We start from the raw sequence: 15,663 nt of genomic DNA, 5'->3' as shown, positions 1-15,663 counted from the left end.
ACACACACACACACACACACACACACACACACACACACACACACACAGTCGTATCTTCTTCTGAATTCCTTCAACTAGGTGAGGGGTTCTTAACCTGGGGTTCATGAACTTTATTTAAAAATCTTGATATATTTCAATATGATTGGTTTCTTTTTGTCATCCTTTGTATTTTATTTAATTAGTTTTGAAACATTATTCTCAGAACGGGTCCATAGGCCTCACTTGACTGTCAAAGGGTTCCATGGCACACAAAAAAGGGTGAAAATCCCCTGAACCAGACAATTTATGATATGGGTTCTAGGCCCTTCACTATCTTATTCACTTTTCTATCTTGTCTCTCCCTCATTAATGTCCTTTCTAATGTAAAGTGTTCTGCTGTGTAAGACATACCTACCCACATAGGATCTCTGAAGAGAAAGACAGGTGGCTCAAAGGGAGGCATGTGTAAGTATCTCAGGTGTCTTGACAACTCCTCTCTGAGAGGACTATGATTCCTACCTTAGAGGGATCAAGACAAAAGCCCACAAGAGCGTCCTCTTAGCTGCATGGAGAATAATGACCTACTTTTCTAGAAAATTTTCTCTTCTAGAATGCCTTTTATCAGTTAAATGCCAGGTCCAGTCACTATCACTAAAGCATGTTAAAACTTCTGATGCATTTTATGTACATCATCTTATAAGAAGCTCAAAACACAACCTTATGAGATGGGTACTCAAGCTGCTATTAGCTCCATTTTACAGAAGAGAAACTCAAACTCAGGCAAGTTAATATTTCACTTAGGGCCACAAAGTTAGTGATAAGTATAGGAAGAGGGATTCAAGTTTAGGTTTCTCAGGACTCCAAGTCTAATATTCTTTTTTTTTTAAGCAATTGGGGTTAAGTAACTTGCTCAAGGTTACATGGACAGGTGTTTCTGGGTGGGTGCTAAGTGTCTGATCCCGGATTCGATCCTCAGGTCATCCCAACACTGGGGCTGGTGCTCTTACTCGCTGAGCCACCTGGCTGCCCCTAAGCAATTGGGATTAAGTAACTTGCTCAAGGTTACACGGACAGGTGTTTCTGGGTGGGTAATGAGTGTCTGAGCCCAGATTCGATCCCCAGGTCATCCCGATAGTGGGGCCAGTGTTCTTATTCACTGAGCCACCTGGCCGCCCCTCAAGTCGAATGTACTTGACACCATGCCACACCATCTCCCCAAAGCCATGTGTTCCACCCCATCTTTTGGTGGTAGTTTTCTTTAAAAATTTTTTTAAAAACCTCCTTTATGTTCCTTAACATTTTCATTTTTGAAACTATATTTGAGTTCATTTCAGACATATGTTCATACCACCATTGTTATTCTAGATGGCAGGTAAGTCTTAAACACAGATGTGATTTGAGAATTGCAGGAAGAGATGAGAACTCCTCATCCCCATTATCAATCTGTCATTGATGACTGAAATTCCCACTATTAGAAATTCATTTCTTTGAGTTAGAGTTTCATCCCTTTCAAAATACAAACCCTTTTTGGCATTCAATCATTATCAATCAGTCATACTTTAGTATATAAATTGACTTAATAATTTACTTTTCTCACTGACAGCCCACTGGGCATGGGGTACTTACTACTGAGTGAGTTGGAGGAGAAATCTTGATGTCAGTTTAAAGAGATTTCTGGGGATCAGAGACCACTGCCTGAGGAAGGACAAGTCTATGTGGGGAGCTGTGTGTCAAGAGGGAGAAGATAGAGTGATGGGAAGTGGGTCACACTGAGGGCAATCTTTTAAATGTTCTAGTATTACTGGTAGTGCTGTCCCTAGAGTTTCCACTGTAAATAGATTTTAGTCTCATCTCAGCTAAGTCCTCATTGGTTGACCTGGGATTAGAACTGTGACCTGTCTGGGCCTTATTTTCTTCTTCCTTATGCTATAAAGTATGGTGCAAATATAAGATCTCAGGATACAGACTGGCAGCTAGATGGAACTTTAGAAAGATCATTTGTCCAACCCACCACATAATCTTATAGATGAGGATCTCAGAAATGGAATGACTTGTCCAATGTCATACAGCAATTTAGCAGCAACTTACCCTATAGGAAAGTAGGAGGGGAGAGGGCTAAGAGAAGGGGAGTGGAGGTGATAGATGGGACAGTAGATTATGGGAAGAGGTAGTTAGAAACAAAACACTTTTGAGGAGGAACAGGGTGAAAGAAGAGAGAAAATAGAAAGAGTTGGGGAGGAGAATAGGAGGGAGGGAAATGCAGTTAGCAATAGTAAATGTGAAAAAAAATTGAAACACATTTCTCAGATAAAGACCTCATTTCTCAAACATATAGAGAACTGAATCAAATTTATAAAAATAAGTCATTACCCAGTTGATAAATTATCAAAAGATATGATCAGCTTTCAGATGAAGTTATCAAAGCTATCTATAGCCATATGAAAAAACACTCTAATTCACTATTGATTGGAGAAATGCAAACCAAACAATTCTGAGGTACTATCTCATACCTATTAGATAAACTGATAGGACAAAAGAGGTAAATGACAAATGGTGGAGGGAATATGGGGAAAATGAGACACTAATGCACTGTTGGAGGAATTGTAAACTGACTCAACCATTATGTAGAACAATCGGAAACTATGCACAAAAGGCCTAGCAATACCACTACTAGGTCTATATTCCAAAAGAGATGTAAAAAAAGGAAAAGAATCTATATGGACAAAAATACTTATGGTAACTCTTTTCTGGGGGCAAAGAATTAGAAATTGAGGGGATGCTCATCAATTGTGGAATGGCTGAACAAGTTGTGGTATGTGATTATGATGGAATATTATTGTACTATAAGAAATGATGAGCAGGATGCTTTCAGAAAATTTTGGAAAGAATTGGATGGGCTGATGCAAAGTGAAATGTACTGTGTACAAAGTAGCAACAATATTGTTAGATGATCAGCTGTGGATGACTTAGCTATTCTCAGCCATACAATGATTCAAGACAACTCTGAAGGACTTACAATGAAAAATGCCATACATCCCCAGAGAAAGAGCTGATGGTGTCTGAATACAGACTGAAGTATACTTTTTTTAAACTTTATTTTTCTTGAGTTCTTTTTTTACCTATGTTTTCTTTTACAACATGACTATTATGGCTATGTTTTGCTTGACCACACATGTATAACTTATATTAATTGCTTGCCTTTTCAATTGTGGGGGGGAGGTGGAGGAAGGGAGACAGTTTGGAATTCAAAGTTTTAAAAACAAATGTTAAAAATTGTTTTTAATGCAACAGGGGAAAAATAAAATACTAAACATAAAAAAAACAAACAAAAAATTAATCAGTAGAACCAGGATTCAAACATATGTCCTAATTACAAAACTACAATTCCTCCTATTTCACCACATATAGCAATATAGGATAAGTGTTTATTTATTTCACTCATCAGAATATGCCTATTAAGGCTATTTTCTAAAATGTTTTTCTACTTTGTCATATTAGTCCATCCCAAAAGGTCACAATTCAATATGCACCTACTCTAGACAGGGATCTTTTATTCAGTGCTAGGCATACAAAGATAAAAAAAGACTAGAGTTTGTTCCTTCAAGTTTAGAATCTGATCTAATCTAGTCTTCCTCCATCAGATTTTAAATTTGTTGAGTGCAGGGATTATCTTTGTTTTGTGTATGTATATGCCCAGTGACTGGCACATAGTAGGTGCTTAGATATTTTTTGACTAGATGTTTATGGACTAAGGGCAGTGAATAAGGATATTTTAAACAGAAAGTCAAAGGAGTAGAGAGGCCCACATAATAAGCCCTAGGAAATTTTAGGAAGGAAGAAAATATGTTCATCTGGTGATATCAGGGAAGTCTTCAAGGAGGAGGGGGCACATGGGCTGGGATTTGAAGGAAAAGATGTTCACAGGGGAATATGTGGAAGGAGCACATTCCAGGTACTGGGGACAATCTATGTAGATTTTCAGAGATGATTTTACAAAGCCTTTCTTCAGTTCAGCATTCATCCCAATATTTTTTATGCCAATAAAACATAAGGAAATCCAGCAGGAAAAAAAAAGGTAAAATATGTGTAATTCAAAAGCCAGGTCAGACACAAAAAGGTGCATCCCTTAGCCAGGAAGCTGTCTTATTCTCCTCTGTACTGACTTCATGGAAGTGAGATAGGGGATGAGAAGGGTGGACATAAAGAAGGTAAGTGATTACTCTAGGTCAAGAACACCAAAGGCTCTGATTTTCAAGCCTTATTGTTATGAAGTATGGGTTTGTCAGAGCTGAAAGGGACCTTTGGAGATTATTTAGTCCAACTCTTATTTCATAGAGAGGCAAAGGGATGTAGTCTGGAGAGTGTTACATTCTTGGGCAGAGGGTCTAGCTCCTTATACTGACTCTGCCCCTGATCATCTATGCGCCTTTGGGTAAAGTATCTCTGGTCCTCCACTTCATAGGATCTTAGGCCTCAGAACTGAGAGGGACCTCAAAGGACATTCAATTCAACCACCTTCAGATGAGTGAGCTGAGGTGTCCAGCAGTTAAGTGACTTGCCCCAGAGAACACACATCTCGCACCAGTCAGGATTGCAACTCAGTGTCTTCCTGACCCTAAGACCAGCAGTCTACCACCAAACTGAGCATTCCTCAGTCCTAAAATGAAGGGATTGGAATAGATCATCCCCAATGTCTCTCTTTCTGTCAGATCTAAAGTTAATGAGCCCATGAAATTAAGGTTCAGAGAGGAAGAACACTGGTATCAGGCTGCTTGGTAATGTCATGAGGCTGGGACCACAATAGAACTCAGGTTTCCCAATTCCTAGATTGACTACTGTTCTGAAGTGCGAGCGAACCAATCAGCATTTATTAATCGCTTAATATAGGATGTGCCACGCACTCTGCTGGGGGCACTGGAGGCATTGTGCTAAATACTGGTCACTGAAGCAGACATGAATTTCAGAATGGAAGGGTCCTCAGTGATCATCTAGCCCATTCCCCTTTTTTTATCCAGAAGAGGCAACTGCAGCCCAGAGATAAGTGCCTTCTCGAGTGCCCTTTACCTTCCACCACACCCAAAAGTTAAGGACCCTCTGAGGACCCCAAACTAACTACCTCCATGGTGATCAGAATCAGTGTCTCTTAACCTCTGAAGTGTCCATTTTGATCTGATAAACAGCACTTCGGTTACTAATTTTTTCCATTTCAGCAAATTCAAGAAACAGCTATCATAACGTGAAGGGGCCAGTTTTTGTGAACAGAAAACCAGTTTTGGCAAAAGGGTTTTTCTGAAGAGGTAGGAGTTTCTCCAGAGACTCTCCACCCCTGCCCCATCCATACATTCTCTTGTTTCACTGTCAATATTATCTTCCAGGTGGAGAAACCACTTACTTTTAGGAGCTCAGAGGATCTTATGGAAAGAAAGAAATTGAATTTGAGATTTCTTTTATCACTCCCCCCCCCCACCTATACCATGTACACCCTTCTAACCCCAACCTAAATCTGCCCCCTTTTCTCTCATTAAACCCTGACTCTATCTCTTGGCCTGGGGGCTTTTTGACCAAGTGTGACATACACAAGGATGCCAATGGAAGCAAGTAAATCTTGAAGATGTAAAACCTTCAGAAAAGGCCCTGACAATGAGAGGACACTAGTCATTTTCAGAGCTGCTCCAGCAGAAAGGCAGGAAGATTCAGGGAACAAAGATTAATGGCCTGCTAAATATGCTGAAGAAATACACTGAGAAGGACCTCCCTCTCAGAGGAAGCAACTGAAAGCCCTGGAAGCCAGGGGGTCAGCCCCTAGTAGAGATGTGTCCATGGAGAATTGTGTATATATTGAAAACTGTTCCTGGATGATTTGGGACACGGACACTTAGCCCTGGATCACTAATCCGTTCAAACTGGGGATTGTATTTTCATTTGTTGTGACGTTTCGGTCACACCGTATTATTCCACATCATGCCTTGCCACACTAGGCTGCCTCCTGTTCAGTGACAGAGGGGCTGTCAGCATCAGACTGGGCCCCTCAGAGAGAAAGAAGCATGGGGTGGGTGTCCTCTCTGGCTGGGCGTTTCTCCTAGCCCTCTGCTCCTACGTAGCTTACTCTCCTCCCTTTCACTTCTTTGAGTCTTTATCTTTTTCCTATACTTCCTCCCTATTAGATTGTGAGTTCCTTAAGAACCAAGTTTGGTTTTTTTGTGCTTCCAGCCCAGAGCACAGGGCCCATGATACCAAAGGTGATTAATAAATATTGTATGAAAAATGGAAAGTGGTGTAATTATTGCTACCAAGCCTTTCCCAGAAGAATGTAAGTAGAAAGACAACCCCGCACAGCCCCATACATACCCTTCTTTGAGAAGGTGGAGGAGTATGGATGTAGAGCTTTTAAAAATATATTATAATTTTATTTATTACCTATTATATAATTTATTATATTTATAATATATAATCTTAATATATCATAATATATAATAAATATATTCATACTTACTGTCAGACTCAGATGATGTGCTAGGTAATTTTCCTGAACTCTTTTTTGTTCTCTTTCTTTGTTGTCCTTGTTTCAGGGGGAGGCTCTCTAGGGAGGGATAGAGGAGGAATATATTTGAAACTGAAGGTGATACAAAAACAATAACAATAATAAGAATTACCTCTTCCTCATAATGACTTTAGGTGACTAGTACTATCAGAGGGAAGGAGCCAGAGTCAATAAACATTTATTAAGTGTGGTCTGTGTGCCAGGACCTGTGGTAAGTATTGAGATATGAAGAAAGGCATAAGCCATTCCCTAACCCTGAGGAGCTCAACAAATTAAAAAAAAAATGAACCTGAAAAGATGGTGAGATTGGGTGAAACTGGGTGAGGGTGGAAGTGATCTGATGAAGAAAAATTTTCAGACTTGAGTTCCTGGAGATCTTGAAATCCAGGAAAGTAGATAAGTAGAAAATAATGAGGATGGATCTGAGAGGAACTCTCCAATGTCCACCCTCCAATCAAGAGAGGGCCCCAGGGGCAGGTCGAACCAATGAGGTGTGAGTTTTAGAGTTGATTTCATCTTGCAGAATGATGAGTACCTAGAGTATCATGATATCCAAGAAAGTATTGTTATTATCATTATTTTCATTTAACAGGTGAGGAAACTGAAAAGTTAAGTGACTTGCCCAGAGTTACAGTTAAGTAAGTGTTTGGAGTGGAACTCAAACCCAGGTCTTCCAGAACTCAAGTCCAGGGCTCTAGCATTGTGCCACCTTAGAATTATATATATATATATATTTTTTTTTTAATTAAATGTTGGTTGGACATCTAGATGTTGGCTGGCTGAATTGAATTGCATCAGATCTCCTAGGATCCTATGATTGAATTCTCTGAGTTTTAGTTTTATTGTTGATCAGCTATTTCAATCATGTCTGACTCTTCATGACCTCATTTGGGATTTTCTTGGCAAAGATACTGGATTGATCTGCCATTTTCTTCTCTAGCTCATTTTACAAAAGAGAAAACTAGGTAGACAGGGTTAAGTGACTTGCCCAGGATCACCCAGCTAATAATTATTTGAGACAAGACTTTAACTTCCTGACCTCCTGTCACTCTATCCACTCTCCCACCTAGCCATTCCTCCATGTAGCTGAGTTTTAATATTACTTCCATTATTTTTTGAGCCACTACTGTTAAATATTTCAAGGATTGGTGATTTCCTCATATCCCCTCTATGACTTAAATTTTTAGAGTTTCTACAGCCAAAAATTTCAACCCTGTAAAGTCAAACTAGTGATGAGCCTTTCTGAGCTTAGCTGAATTGATTTTGAGACCAGAAAAACATAGTCCTCCCTGGGTTTTATATTTAAAGTTCCTCTTCTATTTTCATAAAAGCTCCTAGACTTTGGGGTCAAGCTAATAGGGGTCTTCAGGAATCCAGGGCCAGTACCATGATATGGTAAATCATCTAAGGAGGACTTCTGTATTTTATAAAATAAACTCTTAGTGGGGTGAAAATATTTAGGCCATGATCTAAACATAAACTTTCTGCCAGTAAGTGAGGAACAGGGTGCAAGAAGAATAAGAGATTTGGAGTAAGAAGACCTGAGTTTATGTCTCAACTCTTCCAATTACTACCTGTGGGATCTTGGGCAAACCACTTTCCTGACCAGGCAAACCCTCAATTTCCACCCCTAAAAAATGAAGGGGTTGGATGAAAGGATTTCTCAGATGACTTTGAGCCTTGAAATAATAGGATCTTAGGTTGTAGTTAATCTCAAGTAACCCCCTACAAGGCTAGGAGGATGGGGTTCCCAGTTATAAAGGGATTCTGAACAGCCATCCCTTGGAATTTTGAAACCTGAGGCTAGAATTCCAAATCTAACCCTAGGTAATGAGGTATGAGCTCTGGGAGCCCCCTCTGGCTCTCCTTGAATCTTTGTATAGGCTCTGGGAAACCCCCCTTGAACTCTGATTAAATCTTCTCATTTGATGAGGTATTTGCATGAGGCCATAAGCCTTACATTCTGGCTGAGTCCAAATCTCTATTACTAGACTTCTCACCCTTTGTTACTAGACTTCCCACCCATGAGCCTGTCAAAGTGTCAATCCACCCTTGAACTGGCCTAGCCCACCATTGTGATCTCCATGTGGTCTCCATTGGCTTCATACCCTTAATCTCTCATTGACTTCACTAAAGACACTCCCCAAACTCCTCCCCTAAACCACCCCTAGATTCCTGACACAACCTTCTGTATATAAGACCCCATCTTGTCTTCATGTTTGTGAGAGCACCATAGAATGACCTAGCACAGGCTTACTCTGTGTCTAATGCAAGCAAACTTTTAATAAACTTTACTGTTCTTTGGCTGAGAGAAGACTTGAGTCGAATTCATTTGACAGGACCTGGCATGTTGGCATTTTGGGGTCTCCAGAGCAACTCTAACTCTATGGGTTAACCTCTTCCTTTTTATGGTTGCCTGACTGGCTCTCACTATTCTATCTCAGTCTTTATCTCAGGCAGGTGCTCAGTCATAAAAATAAATCCCATACAAATAGACCTTCAAAAAATTCACAGTTTCCCATACTTTGGAAAGTTAAAAAAGACAACATTTTTTCTTAATCCTGCTACCCCTACCATCCATGCCAAATAACTTCAACTTTGTCGCCTTTGGGCCTTTCTGCCTCCCACCCAAACTCACACTTCCGGTCTCTTGGAAGCTTGTGCTCTGATTGGTGAGTTTGCACCTGATTTAACCTGGTCCCTAGCTTACTACACCTTTTTTCTCCATTCCCAAACCATGACATTCCCCTGGTACCCTTTTGGCCTGCCCCCTCCCACTCCCCTCTCTCCTATGCTGTTTTCCTCACCCCGCCTTGAGTTTTCGGTTTTCACTTTTGGACCCTTGATGAGTTGTCTTCCTCTACTAGAAGGTAAATTCCTTGAGGGCAGGGACCATCTAGTTTGCTTATATTTCTGACTCCAGTGCTTAACTTAGGGCCTGGAACTTAGTAAGTGCTTAAACAATGCTTTTTCATTCATTCATTTATCCCTTCCTCCTCTTACTGCCCTCCTCACTCTCAAACCTACCCCTACTCCAACTTTTGGCAATCCACAAAGCTCATTCCTTTGCCTTCTGAACCTCAGAGGGGGAAGGGGCCTCATCAATCACCAATCCAACCATACCTGAGCAAGAATCATATCCATAACATACCTGACAAATGGTCACCCAATATTTGCTTAAAGGCCTGACAAACCTGCTACCTCTCTTGGCTGTCCATTGTACTTTTTGAGAGCTCTAATGGTCAGGAAACACTTCCTTATGTCAAGTCCAAGTTTTCTTCTATGCAGCTTCTACCTATTACTTCTAATTGCAATTAGGAGGTATGGTGGATTGTGAGCTGGGCCTGGAGTCAGGAAGACTGAATTCAAATTTTGCTTCAGACATTCATTAGCTGGATGAGATCCTAGGTCAGCCACTTAGCTTCTCTGGCTTCTTTAGTTTCCTCAACTGTAAAATGGAGATAAAAATGGCACCTACTTTCCAGGATTGAGAGAATCAGATGATATGATTATTGTAAAGTTCAAAGCAAACCTTAAAGTACTATGTAAATGCTAGCTATCACCACCACCACCACCATCACTACTGCTGATGAGGATAGAATGTAGGGGTGCTCAGGACCCCAAAATATCAACACGCTGGGTACTGCCAAACAAATTCGACTCAAATCTTCTCTCAGCCAAAGAAAAGCAAAGTCTATTAAAAGTTTTCTATAATGGTTAGGCTCTTAAGGAGCCTTGGTATCTATGACGCTTGTATTGGACAAGTGGGCCAGAATAATCTGATGCAGAATGAGTCTGCCCTAGATCATTCTCTGGTATTCTCACCCTTCTTGAAGGCAAGATGTTGTCTTATATACAGAAAGGTTGTGGGAGGAATCTAGGGGTGGTCTAGGGGAGGAGTCTGGGGAGGGTCTTCAGGAGCAGTCAATTGAGGTCAGACTCCAGTGATGAGAGATTAAGGGTAGGAGGTAGCTGGAGGCTGCCTGAAGATGAGACTATGGAGGGTTTGGAAGGATCAGGGGTGGGAACTAGCTGGAGGAGACTATTAGGAGGGCTAGACTATTAACAGAGGTTTGGGGCAGAGCCACAATGAAAGGCTTATGGCCTCAGCCAAATGCCTCCTGTGGGAAGATTCAAGGAGAGCTCAAGGGGGTTCCCAGAACCTGTACCTCACCAGCACCAGCACCAGCACCACCACCATTGTAGTCATTGTCATTATCATCAGTTTTGCCTTCTGTATCCAAGCCCAATAAATCTAATCACTCTTCCATGTAACAGCCTTTTATATACTGAAAGAGAGTTATCATGCTCTCATTAACTTCTCTCCTCTTCACACTCAACATCCCTAGTTTCTTCCATTAATTCTCACAAGAAGTGAATTGAAGGGCCTTCACCATCCTGGTTGCTCTCATTTGGATATTCTAGTTTATCAATGTGCTTCCAAATACCAGTACTGAACATTACTGTATGTGTGATCTAACTTGGTGAGAGTACAGTGGGGTGAACAACTCCCCATTTCCAGAAACTTTGCCTCTCTTAATACAGGCTGAAATCAGATTATTAGCCTTTCTGATTGCCATTTTCACATTGTTGTTATATTGATCTTTCTGTCAACTCAACTTACATCTTTTAATGATGAGCTGCTATCTAATCATGCCTCTGCCATCTTGTACTAGTGAACTTTATTTTTTTTAGCCCAAATCTAATACTTTACATTAATTATTACTGAATTTAAACTCCTTCCTTCTTCCCTAATTTAGTCCAATATTTGAATCCAGAAAGATCTTTTTGAAATCCTACCTGGCTTTCATTGAGTTAGCTATCTTGTTCCAGTTTTGCATCATCTACAAATCTGATATGCATGCTACCTATGCATTTATCCAAGAGATTGATCAAAGTGTTAAGCAGTATGGAGTTAAGCATTAATTTCTGATGTATTCTATTAGATGTCTCCTTCCAAGTAACTATTAAAAAAATTTCTGTTCCCTTCATTTGCATCAGTTCATTTAAGTCTTTCCAAGTTTTTTCTGACAGCATCCTGCTTATCATTTCTTATAGCATAATAAATAGTATTCCATCAAAATCATATATGACAACTTGTTCAGTCATTCCCTAAGTGATAGGTATTCTCTCAATTTCCAATTCTTTGCTGCCACAAAAAGTGTTGTTATAAATATTTTTTTTCATATAAGCTCTTTTCCTTTTTTTCTATAAATTTCTTTGGGATACAGACCCAGTAGTGGTATTGCTAAGTCAAAGGGTATACACAATGGGCCATAAAATGGTTGGATCAGTTCACAACTTCACTAACAATGCCTTAGTGTTCCTATTTTTCCACATCCCCTCCAGCATTTGCCATTTTCCTTTTCTGTCATGTTAAGCAATCTGATAGGTATAAAGTGGTCCATCAGAGTTTTAATTCTAATTTCTCTAATCAATAGTGATTTAGAGCATTTTTTCATATGGCTATTGATAGCTTTGATTTCTTCACCTGAAAACTGCTTGTTCATATCCTTTGACCATTTGTTTATTGAGGAATGCCTCTTTTTTAAAATTTGACTCAGTTCCTTATATATTTGAGAAATGAACCAATCATTGGAGAAAGTTGCTGTAAAATTTTTTTGGCTGCATTGGTTTTGTTTGGGCAAAAACTTTTTAATTTAATGTAATCAAAATTATGGATTTTACTTCCTGTAATCCTCCTTATTTCTTGTTTGTTCAAGACTCTTTCATTACCCATAGATCTGACAGGTAAAATTTTCCATGCTTTCCTAATTTGCTTATGCTTTCACCCTTTATGTATAAATCATGTACTACCTCCATAATCTTTCAAAGATCACTGGCAGTGCTGCCCAGAAATTGCTCTACATTCTCTCTTGGAGAACTGATTTTTTCTCATAGATTCAATGGTTTCCTGTATTTAATTGACTTCCAGATCAATGTGGAGATCAATGGTATCTCATTTGTTTCTGAGCCCCAAATCCTTGACAGCTCTTTGGCCATTGTGTATATTTTACCCCCCACCCACTCAAATTTCTGGATGCATAATCACAACTTAACATAAACTTAGCATTGTTGCTGGTGTCATTTCTCATCTTGTAGCTTACTTCAGGAAACTAGATTTTTGGCTTGTTCCCTAGTTCTAATAATTAAATAATAGTTCTCATTTATATAGTACTTTAAGGTTTACAAAGCACTTTTTAGATATTTCATCTTATCCTCACAATAACCCTGGGAGGTAGGTATTATTTTTACCCCCACCTTACAGATGAGAAAACTAAGGTAAGCAGAAGTTAAATGATTTGCCCAGGATCTTTCAAAACTCTACCTCATTTAAAACCAATTCATGCTCAAGTCAAGACATCATCCTCTTGATGTCATTGGTCCTTTTTGAGAGCAAAGGACAAACAGCTGATAAGTGTTTGAGACCAGATTTGAATTCAGGTCTTTCTAACTCTGGGTCCAATGCTATATTCCCTGTGCTACCTAGATGCCTAATTATACTATCTTCCTTTCTTTTGTCCCTCCTTCCATATGGAAACCTGTGCTTTGATTTCTTGTTCAGAATTCCAGTTTTTAGGGACTAAGATACTACTTCAATGAGTTCATTTTTTTTTTTGAGGGCAGGCAAGTTTGGCCTGTGTAGGACTATTTATTTATTTATTTTTTAAAGCAATTGGGGTTAAGTAACTTGCTCAAGGTTACACGGCCAGTTATTATTTCTGGGTGTGGTGCTGAGTATCTGAGCCCGGATTTGATCCAGGTTATCCCGACACTGGAGCCGGTGCTCTTACTCGCTGAGCCACCTGGCCACCCCTAAGCAATTGGGGTTAAGTAACTTGCTCAAGGTTACACGGCCAGGTGTTTCTGGGTGGGTGCTAAGTGTCTGAGCCCGGGATTTGATCTCCAGGTGTTCTCAACACTGGAGCCGGTGCTCTTACTCGCTGTGCTACCTGGCCGCCCCTAAGACTATTTATTTTTAATACATGGGCAGCTGGAATAGGCAGGACACATCAAGAGTCCTATGGGAGGCCAGTGGTGGGGGCCAGAGGCAGATGGTTAATGGTATACTTAGAACAGTCCAAGCACCAGCAGGGCCCCTTAGCAGATGCTGGTGGATCCTAAATGGGCAAAGGTCCCCCCATGCCCATCCCACCTCCCAGACTGGGGAAACTTCTCCAATGTCCTAAGGCCCAAGAGGGTAGAGGTTAGGTGGAGCCCTACAGGTGGGAGGGGTCAGCTGCTCAGACACCAGCCACGATTGGGTGCCAGGGTCCCTTGATGCTGAGGGGGCTGGAAGGAGCGTGTCCAGTCATTCAAAGGTTCTGGCTCAGGAGTGATCTCTTAACTTATTCTTCTGGGGGTGAATCATGCCTGCCTTGGTTGCTTCCCAGGTCAGGTGGACTGCTGTGTCTAGGGCTTGTCCACTCATGTCAATCACCAGCTGTCCATGGAAGCCTGGTGCCTCAGGAAGATGGGGCAGATCAGGCGATGGTACAGGGTCTGGGAGCCATTGAAGGCCATTGGAAGCATGCACCATAGCAAGAAGGCACACTTTCCTGCATAGTAGAAGGGGAACCAGAAAAAGAAGGTGTCAGAGAAAAACTCAGCCAGGCCAAATATGCCATATACCACCCAGTAGGTTAGCCAGATGGTATCATCATTTTTGTTGGGGCTTTCAATGGCCTTGGTTGAGGCATATGTTGGGTAGATGAATCCAATGAGATTGCAGAGCAGGGAGGCTCCATAGCCAAAGATGAGATAGAGGGCTATGAAAGCAATGGAACCTGTAGCCAGGTAGTACTTTTTGACACAGGAGACCTCCTCCAGCTTCCCCAGGACATCGGTGACAATGTTTTTCTGCTCCAGGAACCTCTGGAAGCACTGCCTTAAGCTACCCATGGCTTCTGGGACCAAGAAGGGTGTAGAGGGGATGGAGGATGACTGGATCCAGGTCTGAGGGGCGACTTCCAGGGCTCCCCCACCGCTCTGCAGCGGTGCTGGTATTGTCTCCCTCTCCAGGCTCCCAGGACCTCCACTCCTCTGGTCCCTTAGTCCCTCCCCTTCCTTCCCTCCCACCTTGTGGTCCTGTAACTGCTGGAGTTCATTTTTTTTAAATAGTATTTTAGGGTTTACAAAGCATTTTCATCACAATATTTCTGTGAGGTTAAGTAATATAAGGATTATAATGCCCATTTTACAGATAAAGAAATGGAGGCTCAGAAAGATTAATTGACTTGCCCATGATCACACAGCAAGTGAGTGTCATTGTCGAGATTTCAACTTGGGTCTCCTGACTGCAAGTTACACATTCTGCTTACTCTGTCTGAGTTAGCAATTATTCCAATCCTTCCTCCTGGGGACTGGAGTCCTTCCTCTGCACATAAAGGCAGAATTGGACATTTTTGTCTTGGGGGAAGATTGCAGCAAGAGAGGAGGCATCATGGAGAGAATCCCACTTTAGATACTGTCACCCTGGGGCAGGGGAGTAAAGGGGAGGAAGAGACCTGAGTTCCAAAGAAACTATGCAGTACCTTTGGCAGCATTGCCTCTAATCCACAGGAAAATGCAGAGGCAATGGGGAAGGTAGGACCCGGACAAGATGAGACCCTGAGGGTGGGTAAGAACTGGGCAAGATCTGGGCAGGGGCGGTTGTGCCATGTGGCACGTGCTGGCAGAGGACTATAAGGTATAGGAATACCAGGCCAGAATAGCAGGGAAGGTAGTGTAGACTCAGGAGCTTGTATCCAGAGGCCAAGCTCTAGTTGCCCCACCCTAGTTATGGTTTTTCTTGAACCTCCTAATAATTGTTCTCTACTACCTTATTTCAGACCTTCTTGAAGCTGACCGTTTCCCATCAGACTGCCCAGACAATGATCATGATGCCATGATGTTGACCTGTAGGGATTTCCTCTTGATTCAGTAACTGATTCTATATCTTATCTCCCAATGACTGAGTCCTTGCCCTTTTTTCACTGCCTCATACCTATTGGACAAATGAGATAATATCCAAGATGTTTAAATGGAAGATCAGGTGGCAAGGTTCCCATCAATGGGGCTTTTTTTTCAGTGAAATACAACAGAAACCAGAGGGCTAGACTTAGGATTCAAAATGAGACAATGGGGACTAAAACAAATGATTA

At 41.2% G+C, this 15,663-nt stretch overlaps 1 pseudogene; it reads right to left on the bottom strand.

Moving 5' to 3' along the window:
- Positions 1-13,957: 13,957 nt before the first annotated feature.
- LOC138142480 (receptor expression-enhancing protein 6 pseudogene) lies at positions 13,958-14,422 on the bottom strand (annotated as a pseudogene).
- Between the last annotated feature and the right edge of the window lie 1,241 nt (positions 14,423-15,663).

This window comes from Petaurus breviceps, unplaced genomic scaffold (assembly GCF_028583685.1).
Source record: "Petaurus breviceps papuanus isolate PSGF00001 unplaced genomic scaffold, PetGlider_PUasm1.0 90591, whole genome shotgun sequence".
In the NCBI taxonomy this organism is placed as follows: domain Eukaryota; kingdom Metazoa; phylum Chordata; class Mammalia; order Diprotodontia; family Petauridae; genus Petaurus; species Petaurus breviceps.
Note: the sequence above shows the minus strand (reverse complement) of the source record. Positions and strands in the feature narration are given on the sequence as shown.